At 45.5% G+C, this 27907-nt stretch overlaps 1 long non-coding RNA gene across 1 annotated transcript in view; it reads right to left on the bottom strand.

Annotated features, from left to right (window-relative positions):
• Positions 1-980: 980 nt before the first annotated feature.
• LOC147683194 (uncharacterized) overlaps positions 981-27907 on the bottom strand; it is a 40560-nt gene continuing 13633 nt past the window's right edge. Inside the window, exon 3 of the long non-coding RNA XR_015301027.1 lies at positions 981-2043. This is a non-coding gene — a long non-coding RNA (uncharacterized LOC147683194). The remainder of the gene's footprint in view (positions 2044-27907) is intronic.

Below are 27907 nucleotides of genomic sequence, written 5' to 3'. Positions count from 1 at the left end.
AAAAGGTATACTACATTTTGGGTTTTGCAGTTTGTCATTGTTTTACAAGGGATTTTTATGTTGTTGAATGTAAGGTCCTTGCCTTCAATTGCTTGGGGGCAGGTCTTACAGCAGCCGCATTTGTAGTTGCCTATGACAGGGTTATCACTGGTCATGCTTCTTTGTGTGAAGGTGGTTTTCACTGGCAATCTTGATCTTACGACTAGATCTTTAATGTTTTTATTTCTTTTGTAAGCAAAAACTGGTTTAGATATCAACTCTTCATTAGATTTATTGACATTAAGAAGATGCCAGTTGGAGTAGATAATTTGTCGTATCTTATCGTTCAGTAAAGAATGCCTAGTGACAAAAACCAGCTGATCATTTTGTTTAGTACCCTTTTCTTGTAGGATGGATTGGCGGTCAAAATATCGGGCCTCGGACACTGCCTGCAATCTTTCTACTAAATTTCTAGTCCGAAGGTAAGTGCTGACGGGGCTCAATCAACTTCTTGTATCCGACTCATGTTCCATCGTGGTCGGCCATATTTTTCTACTTTGACCCAGTCTCGCGTAACTATAGGTCCGGGGTTGGTGCTTTGATGTTTTTTTTTTTTTTTGGGTGCTATTTTTTACCTTAAACTTAAAAAAATCATAACACTATACTAATTGGATTTTTATTGTTTTGGTGTCAAATTATTTTTTAAACATTTACTCTATTGTTCTAATGTGTTTCAGGATTTTTGTGTTGTGTTTTCACTTTAATACTGTTTGTGTGCTGCATAAATGCTTTATACATTTTCTCTCAGTTATGTCTGACTGCTTTTGTGCCAAGCTATCAGAGGAGTAAGCACAGGTTCATTTGGTGACTTTTGTGGTTCACCCTGACAGGGTGGCTGTTCCTTGAGCAGGTTTAGCACCCCAATCAAGAAACAACCCACTTTCTCATACAAACCTATTACTTGTGAAAGACTTACATCCTTTGAAACTAATGACCCAATTTCTTACAATTATGATATTTGGAAAAATGCAATTCAGAGGCTCTTGGTTTCTGAATAACAGAGCTTTGCTGATTTTGTCTAATAGCGATTTGGGAACCTTATTGGATCATAAACTCTTGTGCAAGTTTGAAAATAACTGTAGCACTGATGTATTCATTATAGTTGTATTTTTCTTTTTTTTTATTTCAAATCGTTTTTATTGAAGTAAGAAAACAAAAGTAAAAGACATTACAGTAACTCTTCCATCATAAGTGAGTTGATACAGATATTGTCAGACCAGTACAGAAACTACAAATAATAAAAAAAATAAAGAGAAAAATCACTCTTGCTTGTCACATAGTGATAGATTAATTTGTCAAACACTCGACGTGTGGATGCAGTGGGTATAGCTCTAACATATGGACGAAGGTTCACACTCATATCAAAGGTACTATAACAAGGTCGTATTGCTTCAAGGCGGCTCAAAATGAAGGGAAGATTTGTCTAATGATTTCCATAACTTCTTTATTGGATGGACACCACGTAGAAGACTGTAATGCCTGATTAGTAGCACCTCTTAGGAAAGACAGCCATTCCTGCCAGATCTTGAAATTTACTTCCTTAGCACATTTCCACTTGCATAAAACAACCTTACAAGCCACGTCGACGAGGAATCACATTTGTATGGCTCCACTCGAGTCTCTGCGTGACGTCATCGGAGCCATAATATGGCCTTGTTGGTGTGCTGATGTCAGTTCCCTTTTTTCCGCGCGGACGACATGTAATAGTTTTTATAGGACTCTCCATTTCTTTGTGGTTTAACATTGTTACAGTCATCTGTTATTGTAGCAGTGCAATGGCTGATCAGAAAAGGTCTGGTTTTAAACTTTCTAGGGAATGGGGGGCATATGTCCATCACGGACCCCCACGATGATTACCTTTGGTGCTTGTCATCTGGCCACGATGTCGAGGGGTGCTCTTCGTGTCGTCGTATGAACCTCAAGGACAGGGAAGTGAAGCTGTTCATGGCCAGGGTGAAGGAGCAGAAGAGGAGTCGGAAGAGGACAAAGCAAGGTCCAAGTCGTCTATTCACAAAACAAAAGAAGGTTAGTGAAAAAAAATATATATATGGTGAAGAAAACCCGGGAAAATGGTTTAACAGCAAAAACAGAACACAAAGTTCTCCAATTAAATAAGTAAATTGCCAAAGGGTTAACAATATTTAGGAGCTGTAGATCAGACCAGTTTAATTTATAGTTTATTATTAATCAGTATAAATACTTTGTACAATAAAAAGGATTTTATCAAAGCTATATACATGGGTTTTGTGAGCTCCACATGAGTGCAGATTATATATAAACAAAACATAAAACATCACAGCATAAAATGGTCAGAAAAACAATCACTCCCAATCACATTCTACATGAGGTATACATGTCAAAACATTAGACGTGAATTTAACACAATGTCATAATGATTATTCCATATTATTGGTATGCTAGTTATGCAGCTTTGGGACTTCTTGCATTGTTTCTCTCATTAATGAAGCAAAATATGTAAAGACAGATTTGCACCGACACACGTTTCGGAAGTTAAAGGACGGTTGAAGAAAATAATGCAACCTTCATCAGGGCGCTGTCTGTGCTCTAAAGTCAGTCTCAACCGCCATCCATTCTATACTTTTTTAAGTACTAATGAGAGCTCACATCAGATTTCAAATACTTGTTTATCTATATTATGACCATGGACTTGTTTACAAGGACAGACTTATTTATTTGAAGGCACATCCAAGATTAGGATCTGAATAATTTGTTTTCTCATCAAAGTCAAGAATTTAAGAAGATGTCTCATAAAAGATCCAAAAAGACAAACAAGGAATGCTGATATCAGCCTCAAATCAGGAGAGGTATCAAGAAGGATATGAAGGTACCCATGTTCTTATGATTCAGGTGGAAATCTTAGTACCGGGAACAGACACCGGACAGCTACGTAGCCCAAGTACAGCAGACAGACACCAGACAGCTACGCAGCCCAAAAGAACGCCATCCGCAGACACCATCACCTCATCAAATCCGCCAAAAGGGCTTTCTTCAAGGAACACCTAGACAACAACGCACACAACAGCAAAGAGCTCTTCAACAGCGTGAAGGAACTCTCCAACCCCAGTTCCAACACCAACAACATCCTACCATCGCAAGACCTGTGCGACTCCCTTGCCACCTTCTTCCATCACAAGATCGCAGACATCCACAACAGCTTTACCAACCTGACCGCCCTGACAGCCACTGAGACCTCAGGCCCCATGGCCACCACCCACATCAATCCCCTGCTCACCTGGACCAACATAAACATCAACAACACCATCCAAATCATGAACACTATCCACTCGGCTCTCCGTCAGTCCTATACCCACACCACATCTTCAACAAAGCCAGCACCACCATTGCACCCCATCTCCACAAGGCCATCAACATCTCCTTCGAGACTGCGACCTTCCCGGAGATCTGGAAGCACGCCGAGATCAACGCCTTACACAAAAAACCCAAGGTTAACCTGAAGGACCATAAGAACCTCCGTCCCATCTCCTTGCTCCCTTTCCCAGCGAAGGTCATCGAGAAGACCGTCAACAGACAACTGACCGCTACCTCGAGGAGAACAGCATCCTAGACCTGTCCCAGTCTGGGTTCCGCAGCAACCATAGTACCGAAACTGCCCTCATCGCTGTCACCGATGACATCAGGGCCCTGCTGGACAACAGCAAGACCACGGCCCTCATCCTCCTGGACCTTTCAGCTGCCTTTGATACCGTATGCCACTGCACCCTATGCACCCGCCTCCACAACACAGGGATCCGAGACAAGACTCTGGAATGGACCACCTCCTTCCTCTTCGGCAGAACCCAGAGCATCCGCCTCCCCCTTTCCGATCTGAAGCCACCAAGATCACCTGTGGCGTACCCCAAGGATCATCCCTCAGACAGACATTGTTCAACGTCTACATGGCACCACTCGCTCACGTCACCTGACTACATGACCTCAACATCATCTCCTACGCCGATGGCACCCAACTGATCCTCTCCCTCACCAAAGACCCCCTCACCGTCAAAACCAACCTCCACGAAGGAATGAAAGCCGTTGCCGAGTGGATGAAGAACTGCTGTCTGAAGCTGAACTCTGACAAGAAGGAGGTTCTCATCCTCAGCTCCACCCCTTCAGCCTGGGAAGATTCCTGGTGACCGACCTCTTTGGGAGCAGCACCGACACCCACCGACCATGCACGCTACCTGGGGTTCAGCCTGGACTCAACACTCTCCATGACCAAGCAAGTCAACGCCGTCTCATACTCCTGCTTCAAAACCCTCTGCATGCTCCGCAAGATCTACAGGTGGATTCCCACTGAAACTAGAAGAAAAGTCCCCCAGGCCCTCGTCAGTAGCAGGCTGGACTACGGAAACGCCCTCTAAGCAGGATCCTCTGCCAAACTCCTGAAACGACTACAACGCATACAGAACACCTCTGCACGCCTGATCCTCGACATCTCTCGCCACATTACACCCCACCTGAGTGACCTGCACTGGCTTCCCGTCAACAAGAGGATCACCTTCAAGCTCCTCACCCACGCACACAAGGCGCTCCACAACACCGGACCAGTATACCTCAACGGACGACTCACCTTCTACACCCTGAGCGGCCAGCTCTGCTCCGCCGACCTCGCCACGATTTTCCCGCAAACGAAGAGCAACCACCGGCAGCAGATCGTTCTCCCACCTCGCCGTAAAGACCTGGAACACCCTCCCCATCCTCCTACTGCAGACCCAGGACCTACTAACCTTCAGGAGGCTACTCAAGACCTGTCTATTCAAGCAGTAGCAGCACCCCTCATCTTCCCTCCCCCAGCGCCTTGAGACCTTCACGGGTGAGTAGTGCACTTTACAAATTTTCTGATTGAGTGATTGAGTATATGTACCATACAGAAGAGCCCTAACAGATCTTTAGTTGTGTTCTGTCTCAAGTATAAATCCAGCAGATACAGGTCACCCACTCCACACACCTCAAAGTCGTTAAGGAAACATAAGAAGAAGCGGCGTCATGGCTCCAGGCAAAGATAAGTCACAGAAGTCAGGGTTCCCAGTTCTGCGGTGTCACAGGAAGGATGAGATCTCGCCTTCCCCTTTACTGCAAGTGACTCCGGCTCATTCTCTGGCCCGAGGGAATCTCCGGTGCCCAGGGAAGTGACTCCTTTGCCTCCTACCACTCGGGCCCCAGCTCAGGGGTCTCTGGCGCCACAGCAAGAGCCAGCCTTACAACCTCGAGCTGTTCCAGAGCAGGCGGTTCCGGATCCGTACCCACCTTTTCCAGCTCCAAGTACGGATCCTTCACATTTTCTAAATGCAATTTACCAGGGCGGCTAACCCTTCTGGGGCACCTGGTGGCCTTGTGGGACCGCGCTCCTTCAACATGGGCTTTCCTCATCATTATGCCCTGGCACCTTTTATGCCTTTCATGCCGATGACCCGGAATGGACCTCTCTCAACGCCGAGGTTCTCAATGCCGATTCTGTCCCAGGAGGGAAGGATGGATTATTCTCCGGCGCCGTCGGGCTCCAGTCCGACGTCATCTTGACTCTGTACGGCACCTCCCACCGTCCTTGAAGGGCCTCCATCAACACTGGCTCCAAAGTCACCAGCGCTACGTCTGGCACAGCCGACACCAATACTGTAGATAAGATCAACAAGGGAGGCACAGAGGCTTCTGGAAGAGGAAGAATTCCAGAAGCAACAGGAAGAAGCGGAGAAAGGGGAGATAGTGGATCCTGTGCATGGATTTGCAGACCTTCAGGAAGCTAGTGGTCTAGATACTTTGCCAGAGGGGGAACTCTCTTGTCCTAAGGTTCTTCTTTCTCAGGAGGATTCTTTCTATCACTCTGTCATCAGGAAGGCTGCTGACCTCCTGGATTTGCAGTTTCCCACTACAGAGGTCAAGTCGAACATTCTTATGGAGGTTCTACACTTTCCCTCATTGGTGATGAACCTTTGCTTCCATTTAGTGAGGCTTTGACAAAACCCATTCTGGAAGTATGACAAAAGCCTATGTCTCCGGCGAATGACCTTTACAACGCGGCCGTTACACAAAGGTATGTTTACATCGGAGTCATTACAACGCAAGTCGTTACAACGACTTACGCTGAATTGCGCTATACACTAATACTTGTAGTATCGCGTTGCTTATCGCGCTGCTCGACTCTAGGACGTAGGCGCTATTAACTATTCTGGACATCTTTGGGGGCAAGAATTAGAACTTACTTGCACTATAATCGTTTTTTCACCCGCACTTTGCTGGACTCAGGCCGATCTAGGGACCGCATTGCGGCGTTTTGGCCGCCATCTTGGGTGTGGGTAGCCAAGAGGTGCCGATTGCCAGGCGCCATCTTGGGTGAGGGGCCAGAGGTGTGCCTCGCAGGACTCCCGCTCTTAACGGCATTTAAGATGCATACCAGCCAAGTGCGCAGCTCATGCACACAGCGGGCGCGCCAGAGGTAAGCCCGTTTGCGCCCGTTCACGCACAGGTCGTGACCATTGCCAGCTACGCTGCTTCTGGGGACCCTCCCAGCCTAGTGTACTCCAGGGCAGAGCTGGTGCAACTTGATAGGCATTATAAGGTAGGCGTCTGGCCGGATATTGACACCAGTGGCACTGGGGTGCTATCTTGTGGTCTGCTCAATGTCCGGTCCCTCTGCAAGCACCATGTCGAAATTGCACTTCTAATCGAATCTCATGAGTTGGATGTGCTTTTTCTTACAGAGACATGGATATGAACGGATAGCGAAGTAGAACTGGGGCTAGCCTGCCCCTCGGACTATAAAATCAAGCACAATCCTCGTTCGGGAAGCAGTGGTGGGGGCATTGGGTTTATCTTCAGAGATACCTTGTCCATTTCTCAGTTTGAGATTAAGGAGGTCCAAGGTTTCGAACTTATGGGCTTCTCTCTCACAGGGAAAAAAGGAGCTTTGTACTCCGAGCTGTTATGCTATAGACCACCTGGTAATGCATTATCAACTTTACCTGAGCTGATTGATCTTATTTATGATCTCTTTAATACGCATGCCAGGTTAATAGTCCTGGGGGATTTTAATCTGTGGCCAAATGGGCCGTCAGATATAGCCTATAGAGATTTGTGTCAGCCATGCAGCAACATACAGCTGCAGCAACTGGTACTCTCCCAGACCCATCTGAAGGGTCATGCCTTAGATTTAGTCTTTGCTGATGCCACTCAGGTCGTGATCAGGGATATAACTATTCAATGCTGGACGGATCATGCTCTTGTCCGCTTCTCTCTATATCTTTTTTTTTTTTTTTTGGTGTAAGATGTTTATTTGCACTTATCACATATGAAAATACGTTACATGCGATTCGCCTACAACCATGATTGGCCGGCTGCAGTTGCGTGTGCCCAAATGGGCTCGTTTGATCATGTACACAGCCCATCAGCCGACATCCTTAGGACCGGCGGCGTCTTACAGTGGAATCACAGTACCTAATCCTTTGAAAGACAGCAGTCCGAGTTCTACCAAATTCAACAGACAATGGTCTAGGCTTTTGAAAATTCCTTGCCTACCAACTCTGTTACCTGGTGATTTTTCCTTGGGGGGGAAATGTGGAAGAGAGCCTCTCAAGCCAGTGCCAGCAAATTACTAACTCATTGGATACAGTGGTTCCTTTACGGAAAGCTAAGGACAGCAATAAGCCTGCCATGCCATGGTATTCCAAAGTCCTTTTCCAGCAGAAACTGCGGTGTAAACAAGCAGAAAGAGCCTGGAGGAAGCACTATTTAGAACCAGATAGAGCCCTCTACAAGCAGTCACCGTTGGATTACAAAGCACAGATCAAGTGCGCCAAAGCCAAATACCTTTAGGATATGTTGATGCAGGCATCAAACAAGTCGCAGACTCTGTTCAAAATCGTTAATGACCTTTCTCGCCCGGCGTATGCCAGGAATAACATCCCTGCCTCTCAATCCTTGTGTGATTCCTTGGCAGCTGCATTTGAGGATAAAATCACCACCATTTTGAGCAGGCTCTCTAGCTCAGGCACCCCTTGCCTTCAGCCCCTGGTGGGCTTAGCTTCGGCAGCCACCCCGGATGACTCTAAAGGAGTGGCAGGTCAGCCTCGATTAGACAGCTTCTCTCTTCCTTCTTTCAAGGACTTTTGTAAACTGGCCAATGGGGTGTCCTCAGGGTCTCCGTTGGACCCACTGCTCCATAAATTTTGGAAGTTATTCCAAGAACAACTTTTTCGTCCTCTATATTCCATCTGTCACCAGTCCTTTTGTACCGCCACGGTGCCTGATTGTTAGAAAGTAGCGGTGGTCTCCCCTCTTCTGAAGAAGCCCACACTGGACCCCACCTGCCCGGCACACTATCGGCCAATCTCGCTGCTCCCCTTTCCTGTTAGGATCATGGAGAAGCTTGTCACTCAATCTTTGTCCACTTTTTTGGAAACCAACTCCTGTCTGGATGTGGCTCAGTTCGGCTTCCGACCAGCCCATGGTACGGAATCTGCGCTAGTGGTCGTTCTGGATGATCTTCGTTCGCGGGTCGACAATGGTCGGGCAGCCTTTTTAGTGCTGCTCGACATGTCGGCCGCATTCGATACGGTCAGCCAAGCCACTCTTATTAGCAGACTGGAAGAGGTTGGGGTAGCTGGGCTGGCATGGGAGTGGCTAGTCACCTACCTTCACAACAGACACCAGGTGGTGGCTTTGCCGCCTTTTAGATCGGGTATCAGTAGAGTAGGGCAAGGTGTGCCTCAGGGGTCGGCAATCAGTCCCATCTTATTTAACTTGTACCTCCGTCCTCTGATCAGTCTGATTAAATCTTTCGGTATCTCGGTTATTAATTATGCCGACAATACGCAGTTTATCTTTTCCTTTGAAGGCAAAGATGCTGTGTCGAAAGAGACCTTCCATCAGTGTATGACAGCTACTGCGGACTGGTTACAAAACAACTCCCTGCAGTTCAATGGGTCTAAGACCGAGGTGCTGCACTGTTCAATAGACCGTACCCCTCGCCCCTTGCCAACAGACTTCTGGCCTACATCTTCTTTGGGCACGGTGGCGTCGGCGGACTCTGCTCGCAACCTGGGGGTCATGTTTGGCTCCAATTTACAACTAGATGTTTTTGTCAACAAAACAATAGCCACCTGTATGATGTTGCTTCGCAATCTACGCAAGATTCTTCCTATGCTCCCGGCACAGGCCAGACCAGAGGTAGTGCGTGGTATTATTCTTAGCAGGCTTGATTACTGCAACGCATTGCTTCTGGGCGCACCTAGCATTCTGATCAGTAAGTTGCAGCGTGTACAAAATATGGCAGCCAAGCTTGCCCTTTCTCGGCTGCGTTCAGCCTCCTCCTCCTTGGCGCTAAAAGATCTTCATTGGATGCCTGTCCAGCAGCGCATCTGTTTTAAAGCATCCTGTTTGGTCTTTAGGGCCCTTCATGATCAGGGGCCGGTCCCGTTGCGAAGGCTCTTGTCCTGGTACTCCACAGTTAGACCGCTACGTTTATCTTCAGCTAGTCTAGTGGTAGTCCCCAGAATTCAGAGGCTTCGGATGGGTGGCCGTTCCTTTGGTTATATGGCTGCCAAACTTTGGAATTCTCTCCCACTGTCTCTGAGGAGTCTGGGGGCTTTCTCACCTTTTAAAAAAGGATTGAAGACGTATCTCTTCCCCAGGGCAGTGTAACTTGGTGTTGTGTATCGGCTAGGTAGAGTCAAAGCGCCAGGATACCCTCTGCGTGACAGTTGCGCTATATAAGTATGCAATACATACATACATACATACTAAGGAATAGTATGATCTACTATTTCCGTACCTTCCCTACTGTTACGTAGGCTAGAGTTGGAATAGTAAATCATACTATTCCTAAGTCCAGCGCCCTCCAGCGCAAGTTGTTGTAACGACTAGCGTTGTAATAACTGCGATGTAACGTACTGCGGTCTAACAACTGCGTTGTAACGTCACATATTCATGTCTGTCTCAGCTGTGTCCAGAACAGTAGCTAGGCGTTACAAAGTTGCACGTGGGGATCCAGCCTGTTTATCAACGCACCCTTCACCCGAGAGCTTGGTGGTTCAGGCTTCATGTTCATCGAAGCAATCTTCAGGATCCTTTCTGTCCACTCCGGGGGATAGGTACTTAAAAAACTGGACCAGTCGGCAAAAAAAGGATTTTCATCAGCCGGTATAGTTTTAAAGTCGAGTAATGCTGCGTGACTGCTGGGACGCTAAACCCATGCGTTGATGGACTCGACTAAGGAAGTGATTCCTAAACTTCCAGTGGATGTCCAGGGCCACTTTGCAGAGGTGCTGTTGGACACTCAAGCTGCGGCCTGTCAGGTTATTCAGTCTGAGCTTGACACAGCGGACTCCGTTTCTAGGGTGATGGGTTCCTCTGTGGAAACTAGGAGGCATGCCTGGCTGAGAAGATCAGGTTTCTCTCCAGATGTTCAGGCCTCACTTTTGGATCTTCTTTTTGATGGCTCTAGACTTTTCAGGACAAAGGGGGACTCAGCACTACAGCGTTTTAAAGATAGTAGAGCTACAGCTAGATCTCTAGGTTTGCAATCTTAGCCTAGGGTTTTGTATACCGAAGCTTTTGGGGCTTTGGAAAGGCTGCTCCAGTTCGGGCCCGACAGCAGCAACAACAACAGGCAAACCCACTGTATAGAACATACAGAGGGAAGGGTAGAGGTCGTCTGCAGGTATCTGCTCGCCAACAAGTCTCCTCCTCCTCCTTTCCTGTTCCCCCAACTGACTTTGTAGGGATTCAGCTCTAGATCCCCCATCTTAAAGCATGTTGGACCCGTGGGTGGTCGGGTGTCCCATTTTCTACACAATTGGAAATCTGTTACACCAGATCTTTGGGTCTTGAATCTTGTAGAAAATGGGTATGCCTTCCTTTTCTGAAATTTCCCCCTCCTTTCCCCTCTCACCAGGGCTGGTGTTCGGAGGACCATCTGTTGCTCCTGCAACAAGAGGTCCTGTCCTTGCTACAGAAAGGTGCGATAGAGGTTGTTCCGGAGCAGAAAAGGGGTCAGGGATGCTACTCCTGTATTTCCTGATCCCCAAACAAACACAGGTGATTGAGACCGATCCTAGACCTCAGGATCTTGAATTTTTACCTCAAACAAGAGAAATTCAAGATATTGGCCCTATCTCAGGTTCTATTGGTGCGGCAGCAGGAAGACTGTATTACGTCAATCAATTTTTTGGATGCGAACTTCCACATTTCCATCCTGGAGTCGCATCGAAAGTATCTCCGTTTTACGGCGGGATCTCAACACTAGCAGAACCCTCAGGTCAATGCTTTCAGAGACTTCTTGTGTGGTAAATAAATATTTACCGTCGGAATTTCTATGCAGTAAAGTTCAATAAAATAACTCAATCGAAAATAAAGAGACAAAGTCCGTGGCAGCTGAGTTATAAGGGGTTTTATTCCATAAAATGGAATGGTTCGAACCAGGATATCATGTTCCTTTCACCATAAAGGATCAGGAAGGGATAGAGCATACTTTATTGACAGAGTACAACTTTTATAGTTAATGCACATAATGGTGAGGAATACAGAAGGGGTAACAGCTGAGAGAAACGAGATAAGAACACATGTGCGTAACAATACGTAATCAGAAGGCGTGCACTAGGGCGTACACGGAGGTGTGTGCTAGAAACGTCACATGAAAGTGTCACAAGTGGGTGGATACATAGTGAATCTTGCAGTGTCAGCAGAAATCTGTAGCAAGGATGCGCGCGCAGCAGCATGACGTGTGACTGACGTGAGGCTGGAGGGTGCAGGGGACTTGACATTTAACACTAGAGGAAAGAGACAGAAGTCTGGCATGTCAGATCAACTCGTTCCTAAATCATATCTGATATCTTGTATTTGGGGAACTATATTATCTAGAAGGAAAGGTCTCTCGGGCAGAGGCTACTCTATACTGACTATTAATGCGTGCATATGTGACTACGTGTCTGCGTGAAATGCGAGGGGCCATGGGCCTACCATGGTAACAGGAGCAATGAATTACTTGCATGGAGACAGAGAGGCCGGGCCCTTTGCTCTGCAGCTGGGGAAATGTTTATCTATTCTGCTAGACTGGAATGTGTTTTCGAGGAGCTGAACTCGGCTATACTGATAACTTGAAGGCAAAATACTGTCTTTGGCAGGCAAGCAGGCCGAGCCGGGCACCGCTCGCCGCGCAGGGAGTAGGACAGAGGTCAGGGAGGCATCCCACGTTGCAGCTTTTCAGGAGGCAGAGAACAGAAAGGGCTTGATGGCAGAAATCAGGGCCTAGCTCTGCAGGGCTAGGAAAAACGTGAAAGTGCACCATGAAAAGACGTTGGCAAGGCATACTTAGGAACTGAATTATCGATCCATTCATGGTGGATCTGAAAGAGGACATGTTGACGTTGGACGCAAATGTATTTACGTCTTCATAGCAGGTCGAGGAGGGAAGTTACATGCACTTTAAGCTCGTACATGGAGACGGTGGGGTTCACGTTAGGGGACACAATTGACTATAAAAATTTATATTACCTCATTCCCTCCTTGTCCCCTACGGACCCTTCATGATACATCAATCCTCATTAGTCCATCTATTTGTTCATATAACATCATTTGCTCTTCCTTTTTCAGGCGGGATCTAGAACGTGGACTTGGATGAGGAAAACAGGATGTGGCGCACAAGCCGCAAATCGCCGGCCCACATTGTATACATAGGCAACAACTGAATACTATGAGAAGGGCTATTCCGAGGAAGGATAGGACTTTCCAACCCCAGGCTGATAACACGCTCCAGAACCAACCGGACCAAGTCCAGGTACCTGGATTCTGGTGTATCTGACTTGCAATCTTATGGAGACGTGTAATGGCTTTATATACTGACGGTGCATTATTTGGAATGAAAACACAGCAGCTCGATCCGAGGACTTTACAGGCCCCGCCCCTATCGGCCAGGATGACGTCAAGGACGAGACGATTTTGAAGAACGACAAGTCTCATAGCAGACTGTTCCTCGGTCAAGTTACCTAGGGCGGAAGTAGTTTCATTCACTACTGCTTCGAGGGTTCTGGTTAAGTGACGTATAGATTTACTATTAAAGACAGCACCTAAATAGGGAAAGAAACCTTTATTGAAATCTGTGTATCGTTCCCATGCCGTTTCAGTATAGTCGACAAGCGGGAGATCTCTTTTGGGTCTATGAACTAGATGGGAGTTTCTATGATAATCAGGTGGAGCTAGAAAAACAGGTGGCAGAAGGAATGCAATGTAACATGTCCCATCCCAATCTAGTGGCAAACGTATATAGGCTGTATGACCACAAATGAAATAGGAATGGCGGGTAGCTTTGAATGTAGACTTGCCTTTATCACTAAATTCGATCACAGTAGTACATTTACTATGACCTAGAGGTACTGAACCATTCTTTCTGACACATAATTCGCCTTTGACGGGTAATACTGACATAGAGGATAAGTCTGGTCCTGTATCAGACTGGACATTTAGAATCATGAGGTTAAGTGTATAATTACCTAATCCATATACTTCATTTTCTAGATCGGTCCCTGTCCTTTGTGGAAGACCCTCCTTGTTAGGGTAACATGCTTTATGCAGAACTGTGTTCAGATTTCCCCATACCCAACTGCCTTTGTAAACTATGGACTCAGAGTCTAAAGAATTTACTAAACTAAACCAGGCACCACAGGAACCATTATGTGTGAACGGATACGGGAAGAGGGGCAAGACTCCCTTGTATTTCTGATAGGGAGGAAGTCGGCCACATATCCAACAATTGGTAGCATTGCTGGTCTGATGAGAATGATGTAACATACTGATAAAAGTATTGTTGCGCAGCACAAGTCGGTAAGCTAACTCATGCGGGGGTAGTTCACTGAAAGTATGCTCGACAGTGCTGTTTGGAAAGAAATGTGCATGTATGGAAATAGGGAAATACATGTGGAGCAGAAAACTTGCAGCAATAATCGTAAGACTCAGAAAAAACATGATCAATAATGTCACAATACAGTGACTACAAAGAGATTTACAATATTCTCGTTTCTTGAGCTGTTTCTGTCTATCTCTCTCTCTATTGGGGTCTAACGGGTACATGTCAGAAACTGTCTAACCGATTCACCTAGGGGAGGACTTAAACAATTAAACTGTCTGACTTGCTAGACCTCAGCTTTAATTTATACTCCTGTTGAGGAGTTTTCTCTACCAGGGGAAGTTTAGAGTCACTAGAATCTGGGCAGTCCTTAGAGGGGGAGGAAGAGTCAGTCTCTGGCGGCGATCCGTAAAGTTTTTTAACATGACTCATATGGACCCATCCCTTGCGGCCCTCCAACTTCACTGCCGTCCTCGTGGTCAATAAGACAAGCTTCGGCTCCTGCCAGCGGGGCTCCAGCGGGCTTCTCCTGTCGAAATGTCGTACAAAAACGAAGTCCCCCGGTGTAATCTCGTGTGGCTTCACCTCGGTATTGTCGGGAAAGGCTGCAGCTACCTGTGAACGACAAGATTGTAGTGCAGACATCAAGGAGGCAAGGTAATCTGTCAACATGTTACTATCAACATCTGTAATTTTACGAGGCAGAGGCGTCCCCCACATATTCGGTGGCCTACCAAAGACCACCTCGTACGGGGATAGCCCTGTTCTAGAGTGTGCAACCATTCTCATGTAAAACAATGCAACTGGTAAGGCGACTATCCAGTCTACCCCATTCTCGGCACAGATTTTAGCAAGACGTGTTTTCAATGTCTGATTGTGGCGTTCCACGAGACCTGCTGCCTCGGGATGTCGGACGCAGTGGAATTGCCACTGATATCCTAGCAGGAGTGAAACCTGCTTCATTAATTCGGACGAGAATGGTTGGCCGTTATCTGAGTACACGACACGAGGCAAACCGTACCGTGGGAAGAATTCACGAACCAACTGTTTGGCAGTGGTCGAAGCAGTGTAATCTGGGACTGGATATGCTTCTGTCCAACGGGAAAGTGCACAAACAACTAGGAGGACATATTTGAATCCTCGACATCGTTCCATCTGGATATAATCCATCTGGAGGACTTCAAAAGGGTAATCGGGAGGATTGAATCCACCTTGCTCTACAGGAATGCTTTTACCTGGATTGAACTGACAACAGATCATGCAAGTACGCACTTTCTGTTTTGCTGCTGCTCGTAAATGTTTGTTGTACCAGAGATTCTGTAAACTGTCTAACATGGCTTTTTCTCCTAAGTGTGCTGGACTGTGTGCAGTGTTAATCATAACTTGGACCATAGAGTCGGGGAGAAACCATGTGGCTTTTCCCTTCGTCATCCATCCCTGATCTGTCTGGATCCCTCCTAGTTCAGTCCATTTCTTTATTTTGTCTGGAGTAGCATGTGTCTGTATGTCAATTACATCTAGTGCGGGATCCTTAACTGTCATGCAATGTGTCGGTGTCGGAACTATTGTCTTTGTCATGTCAGCTGCATGTGTATGAGTCAGAGCTGTGTATTTTGCTGTTTGATCTGCCAGGTCGTTACCCTGGGAAATGGTATCGGTAACTTTAGTATGTGCTTTACACTTCATGATGGCTATGGCTGAAGGCAGATGTATTGCTTCCAATAATTCTTGAATGAGGGGACCATGTTGGATTTTGGCTCCGTGAGAGGTCAAGAAACCTCTTTCCTGCCAGAGTACACCGAAGTCGTGTACGACTCCAAATGCATAACGTGAATCTGTGTATATGTTAACATTCCTGTTTTTGGCTATTATACAGGCTCGGGTCAGAGCAATAAGCTCTGCAGCTTGAGCAGACAATGTATCAATACGGTGTGTTTCTTTGACTTCAGTTTCAGTGGTCACTGCATATGCGGCCACTAATTCGCCTGTGCTTGTTCTCATACATGAACCATCCACATAAAGTGTCAGGTCTGGGTTAGTCAGTGCAACATCTGTCAAGTCTCGTCTGGGCTTTGTTACTGCATTAATGATCTCTATACAGTCATGTGGAGCTGGATTTGTAATGTTCGAAGGTAACAATGTGGCAGGATTGAGTATGTTACAGCGTCTGATTTCTATGTGTGGCTGGAACAATGTCAATTCATAACCTGTCAGTCGTGCTATAGTCAAGTGTTGAGTCTGAGTTCTATTTAAAAGAACTTCCACAGAGTGTGGAACTTGTACTGTCAGGGGATGTCCTAACACTATGGAATCACTTTGTCGGATTGCTAAGGCTGTTGCTGCAACTGATTTTAAGCACGCAGGCAGAGCCTGGGCTACTGGGTCTAATGTACTTGAAAAATAAGCACAAGGCTTATGTGAACCTGCTTGATCTTGTGTGAGGACAGATAGAGCTGTGCCATCACGTTCTGTAACAAAGAGTGTAAAAGGTTTGCTGTAACAAGGTGTTGCTAAAACTGGTGCTTGACATAATGCTTTCTTTAATTCATCAAAAGCCTGTGTGTGTTCCTGAGTCCAAGGGAGGACAGTCGAAGTCGCTGCCTCCTGTGTTGTCAACTGTATAAGTGGCTTGGCTAGAAATGCGTACTGGGGAATCCATTGCCTGCAGTAAGAGGTGAGGCCAATGAAGGCCCGCACTTCCTTTTGTGTCGTAGGTTGCGGTAAGTGTGCAATTAACTCGATGCGGTCAGGTGTTAGCTGTCTCCCCCTCTTGGACAGCAAGTGCCCAAGGTACACCACTTGCTGAACACAGAATTGTAACTTTGAAGGGGAAACCTTGTGTCCCTTGTCAGCCAGAAAATGTAAGACTGTCAGTGATGCGTGTTCACATTCAGGTTCGCTACGAGCGGTGATCAACAGATCATCGACGTACTGCAGCAGGGCAGTGTTAACTGGCATTTGAATACTGTCAAGTTGTCTTTTCAATGCTTGGCTGTAGATGCTGGGGCTTTCTGTGAATCCTTGAGGTGCGCGCGCAAATTTGAAGCTTCGGCCATTTAAACAGAATCCGAAAAGATATTGGCTTTCCGGATCAATGGGGACACTGAAGAAGGCGTTCTTGAGGTCAATTACAGTAAAGAACGTCGCCTCTGAATCAATAGCAGTCAATAAGGATGAGATGTCGGGGACCACAGGGTACTGTGGCACAATGCATTTATTTAATTCTCGCAGATCAATCACCAACCGATAAACTAGGTGGTGCATTTGGGTCAGTACGTTTAAGAATCGGGATGATAGGGGAATTACATAGATTGGAGTCGGTTTCTACAACCACTCCCTGTGCAATGAGCTCTTCAATGATTTCCAGTAAAGCCACTACAGCATCGGGTGGTAACTTGTATTGTCGGATTCGGGGCAGTACAACTCCTGGCTTGAGTGTCACTCGGTATGGTGTAATGTGCATACAACCTACATCAGTTGGGCCTTTCGCCCACAAATAGTCTGGTACATTTTTCAATCTTTCATCAAAATCTCGTAACACATAGTGACCTTTAAAGTCACGTAGAAATAGTCTAACTACTTCCGGAGAACAACATATTACAGCTCCTAGAGCTTTCAGTGTCTTGATACCTAACAAGTTTTCTGGACATGACTTTGTGAGTAGTAAGTCTGTAGTGCGTGACAATGGAGCAACTGCTAGGGGAACAGGTTTCGATACTTCATTAACAATAGGCTGTCCTGAAAAACCAAGGGAAACATTCTGTGAGCCTGAGAGGGGTGCCCCTGGAACCTCATCGTGACTTATCATTGTTCGACTTGCCCCTGTGTCAATCAGAAACTTTCTATCCTTTCCTAATACTTGACTATGTACATAAGGACCCTCTTGATCTACAGGAATTTCAATAAGAGGCAAGCCAACCTCCCTCTCTAGGCTGTTTCATGTGTATCGCTGATAATCGGGATAATCAGATTGTGCATACTGGTACATCTGTTGTGAAACTTGCTGTGTCGCGGCAATAGGCTGTGGCTGTGGTACCGCTACTGTCTGTACTGTCTGTTGGGGAGCATGCATTGGCTGGGTGTTCTGTGGAACATGTTGCTGGACCTGATGTTGGATCTGGTCCTGTCTAGGCTGACGGGGTCTCTCTTTAGTTTTATCTGTGGCTATGTTGTGTTTCAGGACGGTACATTCATTTACATAGTGACCTGTCTGTTTACAGTAGTTGCACGTCCCTTTAACAGGAGCCGCCGAATTATTAGACTGTGTCATACCCCTTTTCTGACCGTCAGCTGGGACTGACTGAGCAACTAGCATTTTCATTTTCGTGTCTTTCATATTTCTTTGTTCGTGATCTTGTTCTTCTCTAATTCTATTCTGGTGGTACTGTAACATTTGTAACATTTGGGATGGCGTATTTGCTTGCCATGTGCTTTCGACCTTGTATACACGGTTCTTAACTTGCGGCAGGGAATTCGACTAATTTGGTTACAAAAAGGTGCGGGTATGACTCGCTACTTGGTTTCAGGCCACTATTAATAATAAAACATTTCTCGAATCTTGAATAAAAATCACTAGTGTCTTCATCGTGTTTCTGTTTACAGGCTGAGATTGCGTCCCAGTCTTCCTTTTTCGTTGTCAATAATCTTGGCAAAACCTGTACAATTAATCCTGGTAATGCTTTAGCTTTTTCCCCAAGGCCTAGCCCTGGAGTACGACCATTTTCCTCGTCTTCTATTTCGGTCCAATTAATCTTTTTATCTCCTACCTCCCATTCTTTCTCTTTGAGTTTCTCGTAAATGCCAGCAGGCAACAGTACCTTTAACATTTTCATAATATCTGAGTACGTGTAGTCACCCATGAGTAGCATATCTTTAATTTCTCGGTGAAAACCTGCAGGGTCTTTATCGTGACAGGGTACTAGTTTCTTCATTTCTAGCAATTCTATTTTAGTGAGGGGTGTATATACATATACACGTTCTAGTGTGTCATCATCTTTTCTTACTGGATGTACTTCTCGTAAGGGATTCTGTCTGTCGAAGTAAAACATTTTTCTTTCTGGGGGTGGTGGAGCTGACATAAACTGTGGTTTCAGAAAAGTACTATACTTGTGTCTATGTTCTAGAATTTCTTTAATTAAATCAGTACCTAGGCCTCTCCATCTATTAGAGAGCAGTTCTACCAATATGTCCGGTAAGGGACCTGGATCAGAATGTTGGCTTTTAAACACCGTAATGAGATGCTGAATCATGTATACACTAGCTAATTTTTGTTCATCAGGGGAAAGGCTCAAAAACGTCTGAGCTACTGCATCATCATTATACGTACTAGAATTGTCAGCCCATTGTACGGCGGACCGGGCTAGTTCTTGTTCATCCATGGAATTGAGTACATGGTACCCCATTCGTTCTTGAAGTATTTTATCGGTAGCCTGAAACAAATGTTCAGGGGTCCTCGGATTTGACATGGCTGCTTGAAAAAGTCTCTTGCTTTCTGGACGTACCGGACGTATTGTATTATTAAAGGGTCTTCCCTTACCTACATATGCTATCATTTCTCTAGCTGGTAATTGCAATGTTTCTGCTGTGGTTTCTGGTTGTTCGTCCTCCTCCGAGGATTCATTCTTGTCTGTATCTATTTCTCTTTCAGGCTTTCTTCTTTCATGTATTTGTACTACTACTTTTCGGATCCTTCTGTACATGTTGTCTATACAACTCTGTTTATCATGCTTTCCGTCTGCTATATTCTGACCCCATTTGTTAAGTGCGTTCATCTCTTCCTTGTCTACACCAGGCCTATCTTGGTCTCTTATCAAGCAGTTTATGAAGAAGCGTAATATCATACCTTGAGTGTCAACTTTCTGGTATGCCATGGCCTCGCCAATACTTTCAGGACCTTCCCCCGTTTGGACAAAATGATATATTCTATCTAGATGATCAATCATTCCTGGTAGTAACATTAAATAGTTTGCAACTCGTCGTAGACGTACTGATGCTAGCATCATTCTGTCGTCTTTACCGGGTACTGGATCATATCTACAGTCTGTGAGAGGCTCTTTAAGTATGTCGTAACTCGCTGTTTGAGGTGTACGTTGTTTTGCTAAATCCCTATAAGTCAGTCGATGTGTTTGTGGCGGTGTTCGAAAACCTCCTGTCGCACCTCCTGAGGTGCCAGGTCCAAAAGGATTTGGTGGATGAATGCCAGGGATAACGGGAGGGGAAGTGATAATAGGTGCGGGAAGTGCTGGGGGGACAGGCGCAGGATATGGAACGGGAGGAGGAGTTTGTTGTTGCGGAAATAGTAAATTATCTTGGGGTGGGTTGCCGTCAGCAGGTGGTGCATGGACACGTGCATTTGTATATGCGGGAGCTACGTCGTCTAAATAGGAAGAAAGGAATATGTCCTTTGCGGTCTTGTGGCGTAATTTAGTCGGAACTAATGGAGGGGGCAGATCTTTTGGTACTTCCGGGGTGGCCTTAGGTAAACCCTCGGCCAAAAGAGGATACGTACCATTCGCAAGAGTATTTCGCTGTCGGTCTACTTGTTCTGCTTTGACTCGTATACCTTCCTCAACTAATCCATTTTCTCGGGCTTTTTCTGAATCTTCCCTATGTTTCTCTGCTTTTCTGAATTCTTTTTCTGTTCTTTTATGCGATTCTTTACGCCACAATTCTATGGCATCTTTCTGAGATTGTCTGGCTTTCTTTTTCCATAGTGCTTCTTCTACTCTCATAATGCAATCTGCATCCCATGTCCCTGTAACGGGCCATCTGTATTTCTCTTCTAGGTTCTTAGTATAATCGGCCCATAAATCTAGGTACAGTATGGCATCTAAGCCATGCTTATGGTACATAAAATTTCCGGGAGTGTCCCTGGGTGGGACAGGAATTGCTTCCTCTAGTATCCCTTTCCTAGTTCCTATCTGTTTTAATTTGCTGAATAATGGCATCTTGGTACTTGACACTTGATACTTTCTCGAACTCGAACACAGCTGATATACAAAAACACAGTAAAACAGTCACTCATACCACGACATTAATCACATAAAAACATTTTGAACACATATTGACTACCCTTGAATTCTATAACGAAAACAAAAATCGAACTGTCGACTTGATTACTTGATATACTGCTAAACAGTACAGATACACTTGAATGTCTTGATATACTGCTAAACAGTACAGATACACTGCTAAAACAGTGCAGACCGGGTCTGTGTACCCAAACCCGTCTTTACCGGATACATAGTAATGCACCCGTCTAGATGCGTCCCCAGCAACGGTACTCACCGGGAAGCACGGAACGGAAGGCCTCGGAAACTCGACTGGACTGGACCGGACTGGACTTGACTCGACTCGTGACGTAGATACTTCGGAACTGGTGGGCCTCTAGATACCTCAGACCTTGTTCTCTTTGGCTGGGCTCTGGTCGGGATCCTCCGCACTCCTCACCGCCTCGTCTGGGTGCTGGTCGCAGTCTCCGTCACCTCCGTAGGCCTGAGGGAGATACAGGAAATCCTGCGGGTACGCGTAATTGTCAGTCTTGGCTGGGGCAGGGGGCAAAGCCTGCAACGCACCTACCGGCGCGTGGGGTGGGGGAGGGGTCCCTATTCGGGCGCCAAATTAATGTGGTAAATAAATATTTACCGTCGGAATTTCTATGCAGTAAAGTTCAATAAAATAACTCAATCGAAAATAAAGAGACAAAGTCCGTGGCAGCTGAGTTATAAGGGGTTTTATTCCATAAAATGGAATGGTTCGAACCAGGATATCATGTTCCTTTCACCATAAAGGATCAGGAAGGGATAGAGCATACTTTATTGACAGAGTACAACTTTTATAGTTAATGCACATAATGGTGAGGAATACAGAAGGCGTAACAGCTGAGAGAAACGAGATAAGAACACATGTGCGTAACAATACGTAATCAGAAGGCGTGCACTAGGGCGTACACGGAGGTGTGTGCTAGAAACGTCACATGAAAGTGTCACAAGTGGGTGGATACATAGTGGAATCTTGCAGTGTCAGCAGAAATCTGTAGCAAGGATGCGCGCGCAGCAGTATGACGTGTGACTGACGTGAGGCTGGAGGGTGCAGGGGACTTGACATTTAACACTAGAGGAAAGAGACAGAAGTCTGGCATGTCAGATCAACTCGTTCCTAAATCATATCTGATATCTTGTATTTGGGGAACTATATTATCTAGAAGGAAAGGTCTCTCGGGCAGAGGCTACTCTATACTGACTATTAATGCGTGCATATGTGACTACGTGTCTGCGTGAAATGCGAGGGGCCATGGGCCTACCATGGTAACAGGAGCAATGAATTACTTGCATGGAGACAGAGAGGCCGGGCCCTTTGCTCTGCAGCCGGGGAAATGTTTATCTATTCTGCTAGACTGGAATGTGTTTGAGGAGCTGAACTCAACTATACTGATAACTTGAAGGCAAAATACTGTCTTTGGCAGACAAGCAGGCCGAGCCGGGCACCGCTCGCCGCGCAGGGAGTAGGACAGAGGTCAGGGAGGCATCCCACGTTGCAGCTTTTCAGGAGGCAGAGAACAGAAAGGGCTTGATGGGAGAAATCAGGGCCTAGCTCTGCAGGGCTAGGAAAAACGTGAAAGTGCACCATGAAAAGACGTTGGCAAGGCATACTTAGGAACTGAATTATCGATCCATTCATGGTGGATCTGAAAGAGGACATGTTGACGTTGGACGCAAATGTATTTGCGTCTTCATAGCAGGTCGAGGAGGGAAGTTACATGCACTTTAAGCTCGTACACGGAGACGGTGGGGTTCACGTTAGGGGACACAATTGACTATAAAAATTTATATTACCTCACTTGGCCGACCAAGCCCTTGCCCAAGCATGCTCACTCCCAACACACTCGAAAGGCGTCACTCTGGACTGGATCATAGCCAAGGATTCAGCAGTCAAACTTATCTCTATAGACTTAACTGATTGGCCTTACCACCATGCTATCACCTTCCTTCTGCCTGGCACCCACAAGATTTGGCCACCACAACCCGTGATTCCCAAATGTTAGGTTAGAGACACCAAGAACCTTGACCATGGGAAACTGGATGCCCGCTGTCAGTCTGACATTCCCCCTCCCCCCATCTCACTACGGTCAACAACCTCAATGATCATGATTCTACAGCTATATCCAACATTCTCGATGACCTTGCTCGGCTAAAACTAAAAAGAACCCAGATCAAAGACAGGAATCCCTGGTTCAACTGTTCCCTCAACATGGAGAGGAGATCACTCCAGCAGTCAGAACGTAACTGGAAACAGCACCCATCAGTAGCCCATCTAAAACTTCTCCGTCAGTCCAGAAACGCCTACAATAGGAAAATCCTCAACACAAAAAAAGAATTCTTCAGAACAGAACTGGAGAACGCTAAGAACAGACCTTGCAAGCTATTCGAGCTGGTCAAACATCAATCGAACAAACTGGCTAAAACTTCCAAAGAAACCCCATAATCTCTGATTTCATGCAAGGAATTTTGCTCTTTCTTCCGTGACCAAATCACTGCCCTAGGAAACGAACTAAACTCTGCAGCGCACTACAAAACTTATAGTGACAAATGCACCAAGACTGTTTCTTAAGGATAAAGAATTCCTTAAAGACTGGTCGATGATCGCTTGGCGCTGCACACGCGATTGGTTATTTTAATTATTAAAACTGCTAAGTGCGTGGCGGATACCATCCTAATAGAGATTCAGATACTCGAGAACCAAATCAAGACCACTATCAGTACGACCTTTAAGACAAACCAGGAAGAATCAAGCAAGACCAACAAAGAATTTAAAGATAATATTCTGTTTTCAAAAATGGAAAAATTTAAAAAGGACTTAGCAAAATTCAAATTTGAAAAAGTATACCCATACACTAGTGATGGTTATGTCCCACCTGATCTCAATAACAAAGGTCGGGGACTTGGATCGGGTTATGGTTCATCAATGACAAAACCGATTCTAGCGATTCCGATTCATCTGCTCAAGGTGGAAAACAAAGAGGTAGAGGGAGAGGTAGAATGTATCAGCAAAATTGGCGAGGGGGCTCCTTTAACCAATTTCCTCCATGCTGGCAACAAAATCCCTGGCAACCACCCTTTCCTCCTGGCCCAATGCTACCCTATCAAAACTTTCAAGGTAATTTCCCTAACCAGCATTTTTTAGGGTTTGGCCAAGGGCAACAGAGAGGCAGACGCAGAAACCAGAGAGCACAAGTTCATTGGAGTCCACCTCCGTCACCTCAGACTCTGCGCAGCTCCAAGAAGAACAAACAGGGGCAAGCAGGGACGAGCAACGAGTCGGATTAGTAGTAAATCTGAGCTCCAGAGAATTGACCGAGAGTGAGGAAAAGATACTCAACAGAGGCTTGGGTTTCGTAAGTACCACCCATGGCGATCCTTTTAAAGTAACTATGGAAATGGCTAACTTTTTTCGCAAAGTGAGATTACACTTTTTCTTTAAAGATAAAGAAACGGATGTGGAATCTATCGATTCTAATACGGGATTGAGACAACCGTCCACGTTTTGTCCTCCTGTTAACCTTGTACCCCCACAAGTTCTAACTTTTGAAAAAGCAGTGAATAGAGATCTCACCCTCACTTTGCCAAAAGAACGAAAGAAATTTTCTAATCTCACAATAGAAGAACACCTAGATCTTCGTAGCCTTATGTCTGACACTGCTGTTACCATCAAGTCGGCAGACAAAGGGGGAGCAATAGTTCTCCTAGACACCGAGGTCTATCGGAATGAGTGTCTACTGCAGTTAGGCATGAGAAATGCTTACCGACCCCTTAAACAAGACCCCACAGAAAGGATCAAAAGAGAAATCTCTATTATTGTGGAGGAGGCAGAAAGTGAGGGTTGGATAACAGCTCATGAAGCCAAGTTTCTCGTTACTAATAAACCAGTTATGCCTTATTTCTATGTCCTCCCAAATGTTCATAAGCCTAATCGACCACCTTTGGGACGACCGATCATCTCAGGGATTGGGTCCTTATTAGAACCCCTTTCCACCTTTGTTGACTTCTTTCTAAATCCCATGGTGAAGGAAACTCCTACCTTCCTTCAGGACACCAAAGACGTCCTTAGACTCATTCCGGACATCGAATATAACTATGAGACAGATATACTTGTATCATTCGATGTAGAGGCCCTCTATACCTCTATCCCACAAGACGAGACTCTTGACTCTGTGAACATGTTGTTATCACAACACAACCTAGATTCTATTACACCTCCACACTTCATTATGGCGTGTGCACAAATAGCCATGAAAGAAAATTTCTTTAAATTTGAGGATACCATCTACCTCCAAACGTCTGGTACTAGCATGGGGAGCGTTTTCGCTCCCAGCATGGCTAATCTCTATGTTCACGCGTTTGAGCAGGAACATGTCCTTAACCAGAACAACCCATATCGTAACTCCATCCGCCTTTGGAGGCGATACATTGATGATATCTTGGTTGTCTGGAGAGGGGACTTAGCAAGTGTGAACGAGTTCCTGGTATGGTTAAATAGCAGGAATAATTTCCTGAAATTTACGGAAGAGATGAATAAACACACACTGCCCTTTCTGGATCTTCTGAATATGGCCTCGCCTGATGGCCTCAAGACCGAATTGTACACCAAACCCATGGCAAGGAACTCCCTGCTGAGCTACAATAGTCACCATCCGGTAGCCCTCAAGGACAACTTGCCTTTAGGACAGTTTCTCCGCATTCGGAGGAACTGTTCTACCAAAGAAAGTTTCTTCAAACATGCAAAAACTTTGACATCTAACTTAATAGAAAGAAACTATCCAAAGAAAGTTGTTAGGCAAGCAGCTAAACGGGCCAGTAATAACAATCGAGAGAGCCTACTTGAGGTTAATACTAAACAGACCTTATCTCAGAGGTTGACATTTGTTAATACATTCTCAACGATGTCTAATGATGTAAAAAAATCCATTCTGAAGAATTGCTTTCAAAAGAAACAGCAATTTACGAGACAAGTTGGTCCACACGAGGCCACTTGCCATTAAAGCAGCTGCACAAGATACCATTTGGGGCACTCCGAACATACAGGGTCACTTTCCCTGTGGTTCTTGTAAAGTGTGTCCTATGACTAAAAAGTCTAAGACCATTGACATAGACACAGAACGCCCATGGGTACAGAACAAGATGACAAACTGCAATAGCGAGCGGGTGATATATCTGATTTCTTGCCCCTGCAGACTTCACCATGTGGGCATGACGGCACCAAGGTTAAGCTGCACATTATGGAGCACATGAGCACAATAAGGTGCAAAAAACAAGCTACACGATTAACCTCTCATTTTCTGAAACTGAATCATAAACCTGAGGATATGACATGGACCATTTTGGAACAACCGTATATTCCTCAGCATGTCACCGACATAGCTAAATTCTTGTTCCACAGAGAACAGCGCTGGGTCTTTAGACTCTAAAGTGATTTTTCCTATTCCTTGGACAACGCTATAAAAACCTTCCTGTAAGATTATGATTAGTATGTATAATCCCAAACCACCAATGCCCAGAGTACATCTGGGTACTTTTACATAGTTATCAAATAAGCGTTACATACGATTATAAAATGAACGATGTGCCTAGAACCGAATGGAAAGTTAAGGTCAATGTTATAAAAATCTCTTTTTTGAATTTCCTAGTTCCATGGCCATTGTTATTAACCTTTTTGTCCTAAAAGATGTATGCTATGTCTAACCAATAATGTTTGTGCTGGTGTCTAGACAGGCTTTTTGGCTCTATTTAGCAGTAGTATAGACTTTAATCTTGCTCACATCTAGGATGTGTGTTCCTGGCTTGTGTTGGCCCTTTTATGCCCTTTCTTTCAGACATAGAAGAGGCCATCCATTGCCTATTGGCTTTGGCCTGTTAATTTTTGCTTATAGCAGAGGTTGGATCCTGTGGTCCTGACTTTATATTACATATTGGTATGGTTTATGTAGGTACTCTGACAGAGCTAAGGGTTATTTCATCCTTCTCAGGTGTATAGGCCCAGAACTAGACAGACTCCATGTTGATGGAGCTGAGAGGCTTCAAGGGAAAAGGTAAAGTTTATAGTTAAAGCTGTTGTTCGCCCTAAGCGAACCGGAGAGAACCGGCCAGAACTGAATCTAATCAGGAAGTGTCCCTGGGCTCAGGTCTCTAGACGAAACAAGCAGCTGGTCACTGTGGGAGCGTCTAGCGCAAGGAGCCTGGTGCATGGGATTGGTGGGAGGAAGCTGCTGGCTGGAACTTTCCATGAGGAAACAGCATTCTATATCAGTGAAGTGCAGAGGCGGAGTCAGTTAGTTGAGCTGGAGTGGTAGAAGAGAGAGTTCGAGCTAGAGAGAGCTGAGCTGAAGTTGCAGTTAGTTGAATTGGAGGAGCAGAGAGTGTTGGTAGAGTTGGAGGAGTGGAATTGCAAGAGGAGAAGAGACAGAAAATGCTTGGAACAGAGAGAAGACAAACAGACAGTCAGTGAGCTGGAACTGAAGGAAGCAGTCAGAAGCAGTTACTTATCTATATTGTGGATTAACCTGTGGGAGCAGCTGGAGTTAATTGGACATTGGCACAGAAACCTTGAAACAGAGTGAACAAGCTAGTGGAATGACCGGTGATCAGAGCGGCAGGAACCATTAGATTGAAGTTGGAATGTGGAGAGAGAGTCCGTGAGGGAGAGAAATCCAGTGCAAAGTGATCAGCGCAGATGTGTATCCAAGAGGGCAGGAGAGAGAGAGTCTGAGATGAGCCAAGACACAGACGAGAGAGGAGCCCAGATGACAGCTAGAGCAAGACCTCACACTCACAAGGTGATATCCATCTTTTATAATTATACCTTAATCTTGTCCTTATTCCCTAGGCTATTATATGTCTAATCTTTTCCTTTTCAGCGGTGTGTTAAAGTCCCTGTTAATCAAGAGACCCCATAGATTTGTGTATGTGTTTTTTATCTTTGTTAAAATAAAAACTTCCCCAGTTCTTAGTGAACCGACAT

The sequence above is a fragment of the Lissotriton vulgaris genome, chromosome 11 (assembly GCF_964263255.1).
Source record: "Lissotriton vulgaris chromosome 11, aLisVul1.2, whole genome shotgun sequence".
NCBI lineage: Eukaryota > Metazoa > Chordata > Amphibia > Caudata > Salamandridae > Lissotriton > Lissotriton vulgaris.
The sequence above is the reverse complement of the archived record's forward strand: the minus strand, read 5'-3'. Positions and strand labels throughout refer to the sequence as shown.